Genomic DNA, 20,257 nt, shown 5'->3' on the forward strand with positions numbered 1-20,257 from the left:
CTGCATTTGGATCAGCATTAGTACGAATCTTAGTTCTGGCATCTACCGTACAGCAGGAGCTAGTCAATGCCCACCTCTTCCTCACAGTTATGGATGCTGGGATGTTCCAGATAAAGGAGCAGCCTTCCTGCAGACACCACCATCCAGTGTCCTCCCGCATGGCACAGGGAAAGAGGCCTCCAAGCATCTTCTCTCCTTTTCATGAAGCCGTGTCTCCCATCCGAAGGACCTGCCCCACGTGACATCAGCTAATCCTAGTTTGCATTGCATTGGGATAAGTATTTCAATATATGATTTTGTGGAAATGTGGAATGAGAACATGCAGGGCATCATAGTGCAATCTCCGCCATACTCTGAACTGACTGGGGTCCTAATATTTTGTTAGTCTCTTGTAAGAACTGCATAATTGTCTTGTATTCTAAGGGAGTCATGGGTCTGGTTTTTAGACATGGATAACTTATCTTCTATAGACAGAAAGGGTATCACAACATTACACTGCCATGTATCCTGTATGTGGACCCAAGTCACAGGCGTCAGGAAGGTGCTGTGGCAGAGATTCATCCAATTAGGAAAAGCAGGGAAAGTAATTTAACTCGCCATAAATCCTCTGGCTGAGAATTCCATCTGCACAGCCTGCCCCACGATTACACTGAAGGGCCGTTATTAGAAAAAACATGCAGCCACAGAGGCTCACTTACCCACTCCCTTTATTTACCCCACACCATCTGTCTAATAAAGTAAGTCGACGCTGAAAAGACACCACTGTGATATCATGGAATCCCCAGTCTCTGTATGAGAGATGAGGATGAGTGGAGCCCCACATCCGTGTCAGAGGACGGCCACAGAAGCAGGCTGACTCTGCCAATGGAGAAGCTGGTTTGTTCAGTCCTTGGCATAGAAATGCCATCATCCCCTCTGTAAAGTGACCCCTTTATTAGCACCTCCGCTTCCTGTCTGCAGCCTGCCCTCTAACAGCAGAGACATTTACCCCCTTATTCCAACCACTTAGAAAACTTAAAAGGAGTGGATGTGTGCATCCAAACCCATCCCATTGGTTTAATATCAAATGATGCCTTGTCATTAGGGAAAATGTTTCTTGAAGCAATCTGCTAATTAATGCACAGAAAAAAACATTAAAATTTAAATCTTTCTGCAATAAAGTATCTCATTAAAAATAACTGTTCTTGAAACATGTACAAGCTAATCTCTCTCTCTCTCTCTCTCTCTCTCTCTCTCTCTCTCTCACACACACACACACACACACACACATGCTTGCACATGACAAGTGCTAACATGGACATGATCAGAATAGTTGTTTTTCAAGTTTTAACTTTTAGTTAAATAAGCATTTACTCTATACCAGGCATGTTTGAGTACACATGCCTCAATAAATGATAAAACATGATCATGGTATGACGGCCATCTTTGTCCAGGTATGACTTTCATCTCTCATCAAAGAAGAAGCATCTCTTTGCAGCAAACAGAGATCATCACAGCAAACCAAAGCTGATCCGAGTACCTAGAACAACAGATCAACATATCATGGGTGCTGAACTCCAGTGGACACAGGTACAGCATGGCCCCCCACACCTAAGGCTCAGGGAACACCCCAGAAAGACTGTAGGATTCGGAGGACCAGGAAGTCTTCCGTGGAATTTCATCTCCTACAGATGACAAGGATACTTTATCCATGATATCCCAAGAATATGGCTGCCTAAACAAGACCTGAAGAAATTCAGCACCTAAAAAGGTGCTAACACAGAAGGGGACCAACTTGTGGGGGCCCTGTCCATAGACAAAGAACTACGGGCAGCTAAGGAATGCTGAGACCAGGAGACATAGACAACCCCGGGGATGAGCCCCCTAATTGGTTATCCAATAACAAGTGGTCAGCCCTAAAATCATATACATATAAGTAACATGAAACAGACTCAGCAGGTTGTATTTGTATATCTACACATACATAGGCATACACACATGTGGACATATATAACAATAATAATTAAAGATAAACAGGCCATAAATTGGAGAGGGGGTTGGGGGAGGACATGGAAGGAGTTGGAGAGAAGAAAGGGAAAAATGTAATTAAGTTTTAATTAAAATCAAAAATTATCAAGAAAAAAAAAACATAACCATGAAATAATGAAACATTTTCCCAGTTAATAAAGCAGGAAGAAGCCCAAGGATAAGTGTGTGGGGTCCAGAAGTATACAGAGCAGCTCCCAGCAAGGGGCAAGGAAGGGAGCTGACCAAGGCAGGGAGCTGACCAAGGCAGGGAGCTGACCAAGGCAGGGGCCTGACCAAGGCAGGGAGCTGACCAAGGCAGGGAGCTAACCAAGGAAGGGAGCTGACCAAGGCAGGGAGCTGACCAAGGCAGGGGGCTGACCAAGGCAGGGAGCTGACCAAGGAAGGGAGCTGACCAAGGAAGGGAGCTGACCAAGGCAGGGAGCTGACCAAGGAAGGGAGCTGACCAAGGCAGGGAGCTGACCAAGGCAGGGGGTTGACTAAGGCAGAAGACAGACCAGCAAGTCTCACTGTCAGCACTGTGTAAAGTGCATGGGTTTGCCTGCCCACAAAAGGCACGCCAGCCAACTAGGGCAGCGTGGTTACTCTAATATCTGAAAACACGACTCTCTTATTGGCAGGATGTAATTTAGCAGCATTGGAAGACACAGAGTAGATTTGCATGAAAACCGTGTGCAGATTCCAAGCAGAAGAATTTCCACCTTGTTAAATGTCAGATCACTTGCCCAGCATGTCAGACTTCCACTGTTGTGATAAACAAATGCCGTCTTCAGCGGGTGAGCTATGATGGAAGGACATCTCATGAAGCAGCACAGCTCCTACCTCCACCCACCCACTCACACCCCAGGATCTTTATTTCACCCTATGTAATGGCCTGCTGGTCTTACTCCCATAGGCTTAGCTGTGTCTGGGCTCCTAAGCTCCACGGACTCTAATCCCAGTTAATTCGCTCAGTTCCCCCTATGTCTTCATGTAAGTAGACCATTTACACCCTGACCTAAATGAGCTGCATTCCCCAAGTCCTGTAAACTTCCTTCCGAGATTGGATGCATATCAGACTGGGACTGATTCTGCCTGCAACTGAATTCAGTTGGCTTAAGCTGTAATCCTCTGCCTCCTTTCTGCTGATACTCATCCTGGACTGGACATGATGTCACTAAGCGATGTGGCACAGCCTGGGCCTCTCATTCCTCTTTACCGTCTCACTGTTATCTACACACTTTGGCAGGCGCAATCAGAGAGTAGAGATGAACGAACGTACAGCATTGCTAGGATAAATAGTCCTTGGAGACTGGCATTTTTTTCTTCTGCAATATCAGGGATTTAATTTAGTGCCTAGCATGTTCATAGAAGCAAGTCCTCTACCTCTGAGCTATATCCCTAGCCCAACATGTGTGCAATAAATCCCTAATCACCTTGTGATTGGCTAACCACGGCTCTCAACATGACACACTTGGAAAGAAGGAACTTCAACTGAAGAGTTGCCCCCATCAGACTGGCGTGTCGCAGTGTCTGTAGGAGGGAGGCCTGTGAGACTGTGCACCGAGTCACCGCTAGGCAAATGGCCTTGGGCCGTGTAAGAAAGTATCTGAGAAAGTCAGCGGAAGCACGCAGGTTCTCCATGGTTCCTGCTTCTGCTCCATCTTGAATTCCTGTCTTGACTTCCCTCAGTGATGGTGATGTGGAAGTGTAAGCCAAACAATCCATTCTCCTCCAAGTTGCTTTTGGTCCTGGTGTTTATCATAGCAACAGAAGGTAAACTAGGACACACCCGACTCCCTTATATTTGGTGATTTGCATAATTACTGTGTCTCAAAATAACTCAAAATAACTAGACAAGAATGAGAGCCCATTGTTCTAGAATGTTGAAGCTAACATTGTCTTCTTACTCTTTCTCTTGTTTTTAAAATCTTACAACACTTACAATTGTGATGTTCAAACAGTTATCATCTACTCTTTCTCTTTCTACTTTGACCTATTCTGGATGTCAAGGATAAAGGCTTGGTTAGTCATTCTCCAACACCTTGGTTATGTTGTCTTTCACAATCTTAGACGCCCATCCCTAAGATTCTAATCTGTCTGCTCCCAGGTCTGATGAAGACTTCATAGATGCCAAGCCTGGAACATGCTCTCCATAGTGATGCCGGGTGTCTGAAAGGATCAATACTGACTTGGGACCCCCAAGAACAAGTTCTCAGCACAAAGGGGATTTATTTGTCCCACAGGGACAGAGGGTACGGAATAGAAACAAAGACAGGAGAAAGAAAAGGGGAACAAGGGAGAGGGGGAAGGAGTATTTGTCCCAGAGGACAGAGAGGAGACAGACGAGACCCATAGGCAAATGATGGTTTATAAAAGTGAAGAGGGAAACCCCGTGTTAGGATGAGGTATTTAATTTTAATTGGGCATGTTAATTAGGTGAGCCAAGGGGGGGCTTTTGATTGCTGGACTTCAATACTTTGATAGCTGGACCTTGGTCGTCAGCCTTGGGAGGAGGAAGTGGCCAAATAAGGGAGCAGACCTTGGTGGTTAGTTTTAGGAATGTAATCTAATGGTTTTTTAGCAAGGCAGGGGAAATTAAGGAGAAGGGCAAGGCCTGCCGGAGCCGTGTTTGCCACACTTGGGCCAGCTAGAGTGCCTTCAGCGTCCTTGCCAAGGAAGGCGAGCGTGTGTTTAGACAGCAGTAGGAAAGGAAAGCTGACTGATACAAACAGCAAGAGGATGCTACAGACTTTCTTGGTGAGTCACTCAGGGTTTTATTCTGTCTTTCACTGAACCCTAAAAACAATCAAAGTAAGCATCAGTCCTGAATGTAAATATAAAATCTGGAGCATCTCCTCCTATTTAAACAAAAATCTTATTTTCAGATTCATTGAAAATCCCTTACCAACAAATATAGTCATTACCAAACAATACAAATGATTTTGAGAGGCAGAAGAGTGAGCTAGAGAGCCCCAAGACACCCTTAAATGAGAGAGGGCAACGGAGGTGAACTACAAGAAGCCAAAGAAAGACCAGGCATGCCTCCCCAACCCTTCTTCGGGTTCTGTACGGTGCACCAGCTGAGCGGACAGGGCAGACAGACTCAGATGTGACTCCTGGAAGCGTTTCATGCCCTCGGGAGTCTTGGAAGCTCCTGGGCCTCCTGGGTGAAGAATGATGATGGGCCAGCAGCCAGCTGGATTCTCAATCCAGGCCAGGCTTCACCATACACTTAAACCTTAAAGGCAAATGCCAGTTTTCTGCTGAGATCCCATTTATTTTCATGTTGAAATCTCAGTAATCAATCTCTTTGCTTTGTTTCAAACCAACTGCTTAATGCCATCCCTTCTGGGTACGTTTGGAAACTTCTTTGTCCTAGGATACATTTGCCAGAGAACATGAACCATTGTTTCAAATAAATGTCCTGGGGGAGAAAAGTTGTAGGTCTGTTGTGGGAGCCCGTTCTGGGGTTCCTCGTGGCTTTACCCAGCAGGTCCACATAGAGGATGATCAGGACCACGGGCCTGAGTGCAGGTGTCTGAGATGGTCTGCACTTGGCTGTGCTGGGGGAGGAGGTCTTTTGCTCCACCCCTTGGCTTCTCTATAAAAACCCTGGGGCAGAGAGTGTAGGGGCCCATTGGAAAAGGTTCCAGGCCCTCTCGAGGCTGTCCTTTATTTTCTATCTGTTTATCTCCGCAAGATTCTCTGCTGTAAATCCTTCTATCTAATATTTCCTGCTGCTCACACTCAAGAAAACTCTGGGGAACTGTGGGGTTGGTGGGTAAACGCCCCACAGTTTGGGCATTACATTTTCATAAAGCTAGCTAGTCTTACTCCTGTTAAGAAAAACGTCAAAAAAAAATAAAGGCAAACATATCATTATTGTCTGGAAACAATGCTTACACCTGTGATTTTATAAGCACCATCTGCCTTTTTAGTGATACTAAATTTAGAAGCGGCTATTATCATTTTTGAATTTGATTCCAGCATTAAACTCATCTCCAGATCCATGTATATACCCTCACGAAGCACTGTGTCCCTCTTGTATATTCATAATGTGCGTTTATTTCAAACAGAACTAGATTGTGAATAGGTATTCCATGCCATCTTTTTATTTGCATTTATTGCTTTGCCCTTTCTAAATGGGCAGAAGAAAGCTTACAAAGGCAGATATGAAGTAGGAGTGAGCTGAGGAGCACAGGGAGGAGCTAAATGGAGGCAGAGCCTTATGATGGAGGATGTTGCTGCTCAGCTGCCTTTAGGGTGTCATAGTCTTACATGGGATGTATCAATAGCACAAGGGATGGGATCAGAGTGAGCGTGAATGGCCCATGAGTTGGGAACTTACAGTTGCTTTCAATATTCTTAACAATAACAATAAAAAAGATGCAAATATTTCATCAGTTATGTCTTTCATGAAATAAGTGGGTGCTTCTCTGTGGAAATAGCACACTTTTTGTTCATGTTATTTTAGTCATGAAAAACATCTTCCAGTGAACATTTATTTATACAAACATGTTTTCTAAAATCCAGCCTTTTAGGAACAACTGTAACTAATTCTACAAGTGAGGTGCACCTGTGTAGAATATATAACCAAAGTGATATATGCTTTCAGTCAGGTGAGGTCTGATGATGGTGATATCACTTAGGCATGGGGAGCAGAATGATGATTTCCAGAGGCTGATCAGGGGAGAGGAAACAAAGGGCAGATGATGACCAGAAGATGTATAATTATAGCTGTTTAGGGAAAATAAGTCAAGAATCCATTGTAGAGAATGGGGGCTATCCATACAATCAACACCTTATATTCACTGTGTGTGTGTGTGTGTGTGTGTGTGTGTGTGTGTGTGTCTGTCTGTCTGTCTGTCTGTCTGTCTGTCTGTCTGTCTGTGTCTGTGGAGGCCAGAGGTTGACAGGTTGACATCTGGTGTCTTCCTCATTTCCACCTCATATTTTGAAACAAGGTCCCTCATTGCACCTGGCTCACTGGTTCAGTTCAGCTAGACTAACCAGTCAGTGAGCCCAGATGTCCTTGTCCCCCCAGCTTTGGTGTTATAGCCGTGCCACTCTGCATGGCTTTCGATGTGGGTGTGGGGAGCCAAACTCGAGTCCTCACACTTGTTCAGGAATCACTTTACCGACTGAGCTGGCTCCTCAGCTCCTGTGCTCTGGAAAACATGAACAAAGTGGGTGTTAGGTGTTCTCACCACCAACATGACCCCCAAAGCAACAAAAACTATTAGTTAGCTGTGATTCACACATCTGTCATCCCTGAAGTCACAAGGCTAAAGCAGATCACGGGCCTGGAAACAGCCGAGGCTGCACAGCTGGAATCGGTCTCAAAAAGATAAAATAAGACAAAACGTGACATCATACCACAGTTAGCATGCCATGCTTTATCCATGCACATAAACAACATTTCATCACAGCCTTATTGTGGGCGATGCCATCATTATAGCTACCTAATTTCTCTGGCTACTTCACTCAGTTTACCTGACTAGATGAGGGAGAGCTTGAGGTCTCAAATTCAACTCTCCAATTGTCTTTACAGCACACCCTCTCCTGTATTTGAGACAAGCTCTGCTTTTAGGCTGAGTATGCTATTTTTAGTTTTAGTTTTCATTGAAAGTGCTTTCTTACGATTTTGGTCAAGGTAAAGAGAAGAACTCCATTGACCCACAAATAAAGTGAACCAACAGAATTGGTGTAGGTTGAAGATTCAGTTGAGTTTCTGGATCGGGGAAGATGGTTTAGCAGACCAGTTCTCACTCTTCACAGAATGTATCAGTCACATGGGAATTTTGTTAAAAGATGCTATGGTTCAGTGGATGAGGGGCAGGACCTGAGGCTGGGGTCTTTGCATTTTTTATGATGCCATTTTTATCTCCGGAGCAACGATTGCAGTGCAGTGTGACTCTTTTCCATTTGCAGACTTTAGCACGGCGTATCCGTCTTGAGAAAGTCACGGCCATCATGTTTACTATGCAGGCTATCAAGTGCCATTATTGATCTTATTTTGCCAATAAAACTGGGTATTTCAAAGAGGTCAGTAGGTGCCCAGATATGCCCAGCTTGCGGAAAGGCAATTATAAAGCCAGACTACAGACTGGGTTTCTGATTCCGCAGCTCATTCTGCCATCTAACCACTGCTTCAAAGAAAGTGATGCACCCGGCCCTTAGGTCTACACTTCTGTGCGCCTCCACCCTGACACCAGGCATCAGCAGAAGCAGGGATTGGCTCCTGGTGCAGGTGCAACACCCCAGAAGACTCATGAACATCTCGGAGCCCCAAACACCCGGGGTGTGTCGGTCTCCCACAAGCAGACCTGGGTTCTGCTTCCCTGTGTGCCCCCTTCACGGACCCCAATGATGGGCTAGTGGGCAGACTTCATTTGCTCCATTGATCTGAAGCCACTTTTAGTTCATAGCTGGAGCAGCCGCTCCTAGGCCCTCCACACTCTCCCTTCTCCTGTTACTTAACTCCTTCCTGTATCCCATACTCAGCTCTGCCTTTCCCCTCCACGCCATCTAAGAACAGCCTCATCCTTCCTCATTCATGGGGATGACTTTTATTTTGCATCCTTTCCCTTCTATCCATGACATGTAAGAAAAGAATCAAGACTAAACCACGTTACAGGAAATCGATCCATCCTTATGCTTATGAGGGAACTGCACTCTGTCTGCTTTGCAACGCATTCGGCCCTGAATCCTCTGTTTTAACCTTCATCACCTCTGTCATTTCCGTAGAAAATTGCCTTCCCCGAGGTGGGAAGAATATGTTATAGGTGTGTGATTGACTCTTCTGCCCGCACGTCACCTCTGGGCACACTCCTCCGCTGTAGATAGGCAGGTGCTGAAAAGGAGTCCTGGTGGCCGCCGAAGCCTCATCTCATGGAAGTTTCAAAGGTGTAACTGGCCACCACAGCATGAAGAAATGTTGTCAGTTTCACTGAGAAAATCTGCACTGACATTCAGCAGCACCATAGAGTTGTTCCAGCACAGAGGAGTTTTTAGGCCCTTCCTGATTGCTACACTGTTATTTTATAGGACATCTTGTATTGTCTGTGAGGTGTCTAATTTAAAAAACGCAGCTCCCAGGCAAAGTTAGGCATCACTTAAATTTACAGGGGATACAGCAACACTCTTATCTTTATCCCATGTGTTTGTTCAGGCAGTTGGTATAACGGGCATTGGAAACATTAAATGAATGAATGAAAAATAAATAAATAAATAAATAAATAAATAAATAAATAAATAAATAAATAATAAATAAATAAATAAATAAGAACACTTTCCTGACCAAAAGAACCTTGAGTAATTATATTAAGAGTAAATATATATGTTTGATATATAGTCATACATATATGACTATCCTGATGTATGTAAAACAACTACGTACCTAGTTGCCAATCTGCATATGGGCAGAGATGTGTTTTAAAATGTAGTCTTGTCATCATCAATCTAGGGTGAGAGCAACCACTCAGGAGACAGCTATGGAAAACACAGGGGACCACAGCCACATTGGGAGATAATTGTGGCTTCTTCCTGAAGGGCAGAGGGGTTGGTTGAAAAGGCTCAGGATTCGCTAGTTTGGGCAATGTCAACAGGACCTGAGGCGCAGGGACAGGTTCTCACTGTCTGGTACGAGCCTTCAGGTGATAAGGGCAGGATGACCATGGCCTAGAGTGTAGGATTAATAAAGTCTCTATTTTTAAAATGTGAACTCTGGATTAATTGGTTTATGAATGAAAGGCATTCCCAGGCCAGTCCTTTATTATCCTCAATTACTGGACTTTGGGGAAGGTCATTTTCCCCAAGTTCAGAAAGACCTTCAAGATGCCATTGCATCAAAAGTATAGAAAAATAAAAAAGGGTTAATCCCACATCTAATAGATTAAAGCATATATGCAAAACATTTTATTGTTCATTGTACAAATTCACAGTAAGAACTTGAAGGGTTTGGGACTGTAGCTCAGTTGGTAGAATGCTTTCCTAGCATGCATGAAGCCCTGGGTTTGGACAGCCTGCCCCAAGAACTGCATAAACTGATGGTCATGTTTCACATCTATTATCCCAGCATGGAGGAGGTTGAGACAAGAAGATCTGAAGTTTAAGGGCATCCTTGGCTACACAGTGAGCTCAAAGCCAGCCTGGGCCACAGGATAGTCTTTCTCAGATGATGAAGAGACACAAAATGCCAATGCAGATTCAGCCACAAGGACCTTGATCAGAGTTATTTAAAATGGCGAAAATGCATAGTGGTCATAATAACAAACTTTAGAGGGATTATGACACATGCCCCTGTAAGCAAAATACTATGGCCCCTTTTTGCCCCTCCATGAGAGATGTGGTGGAAACTTGTGAAATTAAGAAGGTGAAAATGTAGCGACTCCCTTCTGAGTGCAGGGATATTGGAGAAAGGGCCAGAGCCCAGTCAAAAGCAAGCAGACTGTGTGAAAAGCACAGCTATGTTCCAAAAGTAGTGTGCTGATGCAGGCTGACAGTTTCCAGGTCGTGTTACGACAGTGGCATGTTCCCTCCAGCTCCCAGACCTTCAGCCAGTCACATGCTCAGATGTCTTCCGTGATATTTTTTAATACGATAAGGAAAATAACTGAAATTCACATCTGGCCAGTGTGACAAGGAAATCCTTCGTGAGACAGTCACAGGATTCTACGGGAACTCATTTAATGGAAGCCTACATGCAGAGCCGGGATTGATGGCGAGAAAATAACACCCCCAGTAATTTACAGAAATCCTGGGGAGGGCATTGAACTTCCTACAATCTATTATAGGAGGATTTTGAGTCCATCTTATCTACAGCTTTAGGAAATGGGCTGACCCCAATTTGCCATTTTGATTGTCAAAATCCTAGATTTCTTCGCAGCCCTTATAAAGGAAGCTTCCAAGGGCTGTGTAGTGGCAGATAAGATTTTCCAGGCTTATATTATTTAGTGAGCAAGAAGGTACAGAATTACACAGCGAGTGTTATAATTTAACATTTTAATGCATAGATAAGACATGACTATAAGAACCGTTAATAGTGGCTCTCGGTGGGAGGTGGCGTGCACAGTGATTTTTGTATTCTTTGTTCATCTATATTTTATACACTAAAGACAGTGCTATCTTCCTGAGTCTGTCTGATGCACAAACCCTCGGCAAGGTTATCTGTGCACCTATGCATCTTAGGTCGGCTTCTGAAGAAACAGAACCCCAAACCAGGTGCCTATTTGAGGGACTTTAAACTCCCTGCAAAAGAGAAGTATTAATACAAGGGCAGAGAAAAACTCCAGCATGATGTCTGAAGATGACTGACATGTAGCAAGACTCATGTTCCCTTTCAAACTGGCTCCCAATATCTAAAGGTAAAAGATTGGTTTAGAAATTGAGAATGCACCCATGGTGTTTCAGAGTGTTTTGAAGCTCTGAGGATCGAGCTTGGCTAGGAGAGTGCTTGCTTGGCATGCAGGATACCCTAAGTCCGACTTCCAGCACATGGCCTGAGTGAGGTAGTGCCCACTGTTAGCCCCAGTTCTCAAGAGGCAGAGACAGGAGGATCAGAAATTCAATGTCATCCTTTGCTCCAGGACAGAGTTGACACCAGTCTGGACTACATGAGCCTCTATCTTAAAAGCACAAACAAGGTGTTTTAAATATTTCCTCCTGGGCCAGGTCACTACTGAAAGTCTGACTGGGTGATCTAGAGGCTGAGTGCTCACCAAGAAGCAGCTCCATCCTGCCTTGTGTCCTTCTTGGTGGCACATCCGTCCACCCATGCTCAGATTATTCCCTAGTCTCCCCACTAAAGAACACAGCATCTCTGTTTCTCACTTGTTTGGGCCCAAACCATCATCATCAGGGTGGCCCTCTCTCTCTACACAAGTAACCCTGAGTAAACCCTGCTGGAACTGCCTTCCAGTCACAGGTCATATCCGTCCATCACTTGCGTCCCCTGCCACATCCCGACTCAGCCATCACCATGGACATCCTGGGCTGGCATCACCCCACTAGCGTGAGCCTTACATGACTGGTGGAATGACGCTTGGGATTCAAGTTAGATCTTATACCTCTTGAGCCCAAAGCCCTCCAAAGCCCTCTATTCCAGAGTCCATTTGCCTCGTCATCCTCAGAACGCCTCCCTCCTCCACAGTCTGGTTGCCACCATCCTCTGCCCTGCCCCCCACGGGGTGCAGAGAGCTCAGCCCCTCCCATCGCTGCCTTCCGGGGGTGCTGCTTTGGACCTTGCCATAACAGAGTAAAAAGTATGAGACCTAGTTGTGGTTGACACAGGAGTGAACAGAGTTCCTACATTAGTTGTCTTCGTTGTATTTATTTTTAAATTTGTTTTTAACTTGTAGGAGTAGCCCGCTCATGTCCGAGTTGACTTAAGGCCACTCCACAAGAAGGAAAGTAACCCGACACTGCCTGGGTGACCAAGAACCAGAGAATAGATAGCCCAGAGACCTAGGGTAAAACAGAACACTACTGTTCTTTAAAAAAAATCATTAAAATGATTTTGAATGATATTCTGCTATACTTACAGATCAGTGCCTTACTCAGTCACCATCAAAGACGCTTCCTTTGGCAGCAGGCGGGAACAGATCCACACCCAGACATTATGCAGAGAAATAGTCCAAATGGGATGTCATCAAACTCCCTCCCCTCAGAGCTCAGGGAAATCCCATGGGAGAGGAGGTGAAAAGATTGTAAGAGCCAGGGAGGACAGAGAACACCAGGAGAACAAGGTCCTCTGAGTCAACTAAGCCAAGTGCATATGAGCTCACAGAGACCACAGCAGCAAGCACAGGGCCCACACGGGTCTGCACCAGGTGGTCTGCATATATATATTACAGCTCTTAGCTTAGTGTTTTTATGGGACTCCTGACTGTAAGACCCAGTGGGCCTGACTCTTGTGCTTGCTCTTGGGACTCTTTTTTCTCCTGTTGGGTGCCGTGTCCAACTTGGACATGACAGCTTTTGTTGCGTCTTACCATATTTTGTTGTGGTTGGATGTTGTCTCTTGGAAGCCTGTTTCATCTAATGAGATAGAAAGGGAGTGCATCCGGGGGGGAAGGGAAGTTGGAGTGGGAGGAGTGGAGGGAGGGTAAACCATAATCAGGATATATTATATGAGAAAAGAATCTATTTTCAATAATAGGGAAAAAGTAATAAGAGTGAGAAGTAGCTAAAGAGACAGACCCTAGATTCGGAGCTGACATGGTGTGCAGCAGAAGCCGGCAAAGGCAAATGCTCCATTCCCAGGAAGGTCAAATTGCCAGTTGGGTTTGATTAGGAGGCACCAGAGGGTTTGGTTTGATTAGGAGGAACTGGAGGGAGGGACTTCTGCTGTGCCTCCTTTGGGAATACACCTATGTGAAGGTGCCTCGACCATGCAGTGGTTCCACTGTAGTATCTGAGGACCAAGCATACCCTTCCTTCCCCCATGGTGAGAGTTGTTCATTCGCTGCCCCAGCAGCAGTGACAAGAGTCTTCTTCCTTTACCTCTTCAGCAGACTCTGTCCATCTGTCTCTAAGAACAGCCGTTTGGACTGGGATGTCATCCTTGTGGTTTGGAATCACACTTCCCAGGGGGCTGGTGGGGGCTGAGTGGTACCCCTCGTGGACCCTTCAGCCATCTGCATCTTTTTTTTTTTTTTTTTTTTTTTTTGAGAAATGGCCTCATACCTGGAAGTTAACCATGTTGTCCTCAGAGGAGAGAACAGGACAGTGAAGAGAAGCCACTCTGGAGGGTAAGAGAGGAGGAAAAGCTGGGGGACAGGCGGGGACAGGCTGGAGCAGCACAGAAGGATGTGGTGTGCTTTACAACAGAGCAAGAGAGGTGCGTAAAGCCTCCAAAGAGGTGACAACACTGGAAATTCTAATGACCTTAATTTGATAATTAGACCCTGCGAACATGTGCTGAATTTTCTTACTGTGTCCAACAAATATGTACTGTTATCATGTTTCCAGCAAAGAGAAAAAGTAAAAAAAACAGTGCTCTTCCTGGAGAGAAGTCCGTATCTCACGGAGGTTCCCGAAAGCCTCCCCTGGAGACACACACTCTCTTCCGGCACAAAGTTTGTCGGTTTCAAGCCCTTCTCTCCCATCCACTGAGCAGCAGCCCTTCAGCTGGGACTCTGTCAAGTCTTAACAATCCAGGTGCCTGGCACCTCAAGTTCTTAGAAGACTTCTGTCTTCCTGTCCTGCCTTTCCAAGCCCGTGAGCCCTTCCCTCCATGGAGAATCTCCCCGATCACTAGGTGACCTTGCTCCGTGAAGATGCCCCCCTTTCTCTCTCTCGTCTCCTAATGACTTTCCTTCACTCATGCTAGCTGACTGCACATAAATATTCTCCACCATGTGCCGGGAAGTTGTCTTCCTCTCCCTGGCACCTCATGTCATCACTTCCCACATTCCTAATCTGTATAAGTTGGACTCTGTGTGTCCCCTACTCTATTTTCAGGTCCCCACAGCCACGGAAATGAGCTTTCCATCTGTGTCATTTTATTAAGACCACTTTCTGAGATCCCCAATCATCTCCCTTTCCATGGGGTTTTTTAACAGCCCTCTGTCCCGCCTTCCACAGGAAGGTAGTCCTTCAGAAGCACAGACTAAAGCCTCGCCAAGTCCTCTGAGCTTGGGCTCTCTTCAGAATGATGATAAAATCAGCTTCTGTTATTTAAGCCACAGAGTCTGCAGTGTTTTGTCACAGCAGCCCTACAGGACGAACACAGTGACACACACCCACTGAAGGAGCTGTGAGTTCACACAGGCTTGTACTGTATAAAATGCCTGACCACAGATGGCCGCCTGAAGTGTCCTCTGCCTGGCTCTAACTGGATGTTCAAGGGCCCTTATGAGAAAGGGTTAAGCAATGTTTAGCCAGTATGTATAGTTAGCTCTTTTTTTTTTTTTTTTAAATCTCCCAAGACTTATTAGCACTCTGGGTATCAATTCACCAAGAATGAATAATAGTTTGAATGACATCAGCTTCCGCCAACACGAAGAGGTTACTATGGTAATGGAGCAAGTTTTTCAGAGCACAAAACAACTACCGTGCTTGATATATTGGTCAGGCAGGGAAAGCAGTCACAGGAAAGCCGAGGCATTCACTCAGTGAATAGCCATTTATGCAGCATGCATGTCAGCAATTCCGCCCTGGTTCTCTGAATATCAAAACCGGGGTGGTTGGACTGGGAATCCTGGCAGATGTACACAAGTGTTAACACTCATGTTCAGAGCTTTGTTTGTTTGTTTGTTTTTGTTTGCTTTTCCTTCTTCATTTCTTGGAATTCATATTTCCAACAGGTTCACGGGGTTTTCTGCTCACATGCCAAAAGGAACGCCCTCCTTCGGGGTCCTTCACCATTCTACTATGAACTCAGTGAATTCCTTCTCCGGCCATTTAGATCTTACATTGTCCTGCTGTTAATTCCAGTTGATGTTTCTAGTATAGGTTGTTGCCTGTGCATATTTCCTTGAGATTTTTTTTTATGGACATAATTGAGATGGTTAAACCCTTATTTAGATTCCTCCAATTAATCTTTTCCAGAAAGACTTGGAAACCGGAGAGCAGTGGGAGACTATCAAGCCTGCTGTGTCCAATCCTGTCTTCTGGGGGGTGAGGAGTAGACTTTGAGCAATGAAAGAGAATCCCCTTGATCAGGAGCAGGTAATTTGAGGAAGGATAAATCAGAGCAGACAAGAACTAGAACAGCACCTCTAAAAGCCAAGTCTGCCACAACAGGCCTTCCCCTATCATGTTCTGCTGCTGCTGTACACAGCAACCCTCCTGGAGTATCTCAAGTTTAGTAAACTCATGGCCCCTAAAAAGAAAGAAAGAAAGAAAGAAAGAAAAAAAGAAAGAAAGGAAGGAAGGAAGGAAGGAAGGAAGGAAGGAAGGAAGGAAGGAAGGAAGGAAGGAAGAAAGAAGAAGAAAAAGAAAAAGAAAAGAATAAAAATCTCTTTTTTTTTTTTTTGGTTTTTCGAGACAGGGTTTCTCTGTGTAGCTTTGCGCCTTTCCTGGAGCTCACTTGGTAGCCCAGGCTGGCCTCGAACTCACAGAGATCCGCCTGGCTCTGCCTCCCGAGTGCTGGGATTAAAGGCGTGCACCACCACGCCCGGCTAAAAATCTCTTTTACTGCTCCTACTATGTGAATGGTGTAGTGTAGTCAGAAGGTTTATCCGGTCCCATCAGGCCTCCACAGTCCCATGGCCCACTTATGAAATAATCACTCAGAAGCGTATATTAATTATAACTGCTTGGCCATTAGCTCAGGCTTATTACTAACTAGCTCTTACACTTAAATTAACCAATAATTCTTACTTAAGTTTAGCCTCATGGCCTGGTACCTTTTCTCCGTTCTGCTTTGTCATCTTGCTTCCTCTGTGTCTGGCTGGCAATTCCTGACTCTGCCCTTCCTCTTCCCAGAATTCTCCTCATCTACTCACCCACCTAAACTTCCTTCCTAGCTACTGGCCAATCAGCATTGTATTAAACCAGAGTACAAAAACATTATCACATAGCATTTCCCCTTTTCTGTCTAATCAAAAATGAAAGTTTTAACTTTAACATAGTAAAATTACATATAATAGAATAGTTATCAAGCAAGAATTACAGTTACAATATCTAGTCTATTTGTATTTGGCAAAATTAAAGAAAATATTTTATCATCTATCTTATATTTGTAAGTCTAAAATTTCATATCTAACTTATCTTTTATTGTAACCAAGGAAAACTATAACTGTTTAGTCTTCAACTACATCAAAGACCTCAGAAGGATATAATATTACCTAAGTAAACAGGAAGTGCATTGTAAGCAACTTCCAAAAATCTAGATTGACAGAGACAGTTGGCTGCCTGGACAGTCACCCAAAGTTCCTCTGCAATGACATTGGGGCACCCATCTTCAGCCTATAGGCCTAGTCTCTCAGTCACTTCTTCCTGTGTCTTATAGAATGGCTGGCAGTCTCCTCTGCAAATCAGGAACCTGAAGGAACATCTCACCTTGTTCTGGCAAAATTTAGTGGTTACCTTCCTATGGGTCCTGTATGTCCAGTCGATACAACATTTTATCAAGCAATCCAGGCAAGAACAGTTTCTTGCCCAAATGACTTTTTGCCAAGAAGATGATAATCTCCATATGAAGTGTCTTCGATGCCCATCTTCCTCTTTGAAGTAAATTGGTGCTGCCAAGAGCAGACGTGTCTCACTGTCCAGAAAAGTCTAATTTTTAAAAATATTTCAAATGCCATATTCTGTAGGTCTTTGAAGTGTTTGAATATTACCTAATTAGGTAATTGGAATATACCTAGAAAACTTAACTAACATGACTATAAATTTGATTATCCTAGATGAATATTAATCTGTATTTCTTAACTATATATTATAATTTCAAATGAACTGCACAAACATAATACCTTAAACAAGCCTATAAATATACATACAGTATAACAAGATTAACTTTAAATTTGTATAAATAAACTAAAATCCATAGCAACATAAAACATTTTCAAGCAAGCTGTTGCTCTTTAAATGTGGATTCAATAATCTACCCTTTCATTCTATCATATCTATATCCCCTTTTCTTCTTTGGAAAGAGATTGCTTTTATAATCAACCACCTTTAAATAAAAATAAACATTTATAAACAATATTTTGGGAATTTGGGTATAGCTTCTCATATTATTTCCTGCTGGTTGAGGGCACTAGCAATCTTATGGGGATCCTGAGAAAATTAAGAATTATGGTCAAGTCCTGACTGGAGTAGTCTGTGAGGCTGCACTGTCTGAGCCAGCTGCCTTGAAGCTGTTTTAGATATTGGAAAATCTGGCGACCTCTCAGTGGGTCTTCCTTGGTCAAACTATACTGGCTTAGAAGCAATCCATAGATTCTCATCTTCTGTGGAAACAAAGCAGAACCTCTTTTCAAAAACAACATATCCTTAAGCACAAATTTTAAAGTCAAGATACCTTTAAAATGTATATATTGATTTAACTCAGCAGTCTTTAGAGTCAAATGTTTTTCTGCAGTTAAAAATCACAAAGACAACACAATCCAGATTCTCTGTGTAATATCCATCTTTACATGGCTTACTTTTTATATTACCTTTACTGTCTCTTTAAAGACTTTATTTTTTAAAATGTTTCCTATATATGTATATATATATAATATATTCATTTTTTCTCTTCCAAGCCCACATACATTTTTACACACATTACAAACCATTTAAAGTCTCATTCCATATGAATCTGCCTTATTGTGAATCTATTGCTTTAAACTACAGTGGCTAGTACTGAAGCAGAAGCCTTGGCTGCTGACTCCACCCACTTCAGCTTCCCAATATGGTGGTGGTACATTCACTACCAGCTCTGGGAGCCATGCACACCACCAACTCTTGGAAGCAGTGGGTCTACGGCTCCATCAAAGCAGCATGTAGCCTAGAAACTACTTCTTTGTCTGTACTAACAAGAGCTAAATGCACTGTATGTCTTAGAGAAACCTCTGTGTAACTTGCCACGTATCCAACACCATGCTGTAGCTCCATGAACTAGCCACAGCCAGGGGACTCATGACTGTACCTCGGCCTGCCACAAGCAACATAAACTAGGAAGGTGCTCTTAGCTACGTTTATAATCTCTTCTTAAGCTCTCTCAGGTTTTAGGTGGAAAATCTTGCCCCACATTGGGTACCAACTGTAGATGAATTGCTAAATGGTCTTATTAAATAAAAAAACATGGAGCCAGATATAGGAGTGAAAACCTGAAAGACCAGAGAAATAGGAAAAGCCACAGCTGGCTGTTTCTGTCATAATTCACATTTTTTTGTAGTCACTTGTTTGCACTTCCTGTTTAAGTAGATAATATTATTTCCTCCTCGGGTCTCTGAGGGAGATGAAGATTAGATAGTTGTAGTTACAGTTTTCCTTATTAACAATTTCAGAAAAGAAACTCATTAAGAGGTGTAAAGTGTATACATTTGAAAGACATCATAAGATAGTTTTCTATTAGTAATATAAGTTAGGATAGAAAGTAAATTAGGTACATCTTAGACTACCAAAATAGGATAGATAATGGAATATTTTCACTGAATTTGTCAAATGAAAGTGAACTAGATATTGTTGATGTATTTATTTGCTTGTATATATTGTATATAGTTATTATACTTATTGCATATAGTTTTTCTTATATTAGTGACAATTTTTTTTATTTTAGACAAAAATGGGGAAATGTGGTAATATTTTATTTGTGCTCTAATAAATAAAGCTTGCCTGGAGATCAGAGGAAAAAGCCAGCCACTATACAGAAGTCAGACAATGATAGCACATGCCTTTAATCCTATCACTTGGGAGGCAGGGATCTGTCTGGATCTCTGTGAGTTCAAGGCCACACTGGGGAACAGAGTCAGGCATGGTGATACATGCCTTTAATCCCAGCACCAACCACAGAGGTTTGGAGGTCCTGGACAGACAGTCAGGAAGTGATAGAGCTGGGCAGAAAGAGGAAGTGATGTAGCTGGGCTGAGAGAGCAAATCAGATGGCAGAAGAGCAAGGCATATAGGTGTGGGCATGCAGGAAGTAAGACTTTCTCTCTTTGGAAGCGCTGGAGTTGGTGAGCTGAGATTAGCTATGGCTTTTCCTATTTCTCTCGTCTCTCCTGCATCTGGGTTCATGTTTTTTATTTAATAAGACCATTTAGCAATTCGTCTACAGTGTAGGGCCATCTGCTGGACCATGGGGAGTCTACCTAGGGCTGTGCCCCCAAAGAACACTGGTTCTTTCCCCAGCAGCTGCCAATAGCTCCTCAGGAAAGGTGGCCCTTCATACATGCTGAGATCTTGTCTGGTTTATCTTGTGCACGCAGCCAAGCTACCTTGAGTTCCCGTGAGCAATGGACGTGATATGTCTAGAAAACGCTGCCTTGCAGCTGACCTCCCCGAGAATCTTCTGCCTCTTCTTCTCCCTGAGCCTTGGGGGAGTAGATCTGATACACATACTCATTTAGGGCTGGACGTCCCACAATCTCTGACTTTCTGTGTATTACCCTCTCTGGCTCTTTTGGGAAGTTGCTCACAGACACGGGTCCCTAGACAGAGGCCGTTGAGGGTTCTAGCTCAGCCCTGCTCCAAGTGCCATTCTCTCTGCTTTCTGACTTGCAAAGGTGTGGGAGCAGCAATAACAGGCCCCACACCATGGCCAGGAGCAACTCCGCCATGGCTGCTCGGCCTGCCTCGATGACCCCATTCCCAGAAC

This window comes from Peromyscus maniculatus, chromosome 17, assembly GCF_049852395.1.
Source record: "Peromyscus maniculatus bairdii isolate BWxNUB_F1_BW_parent chromosome 17, HU_Pman_BW_mat_3.1, whole genome shotgun sequence".
NCBI classification, from domain to species: Eukaryota; Metazoa; Chordata; class Mammalia; order Rodentia; family Cricetidae; genus Peromyscus; species Peromyscus maniculatus.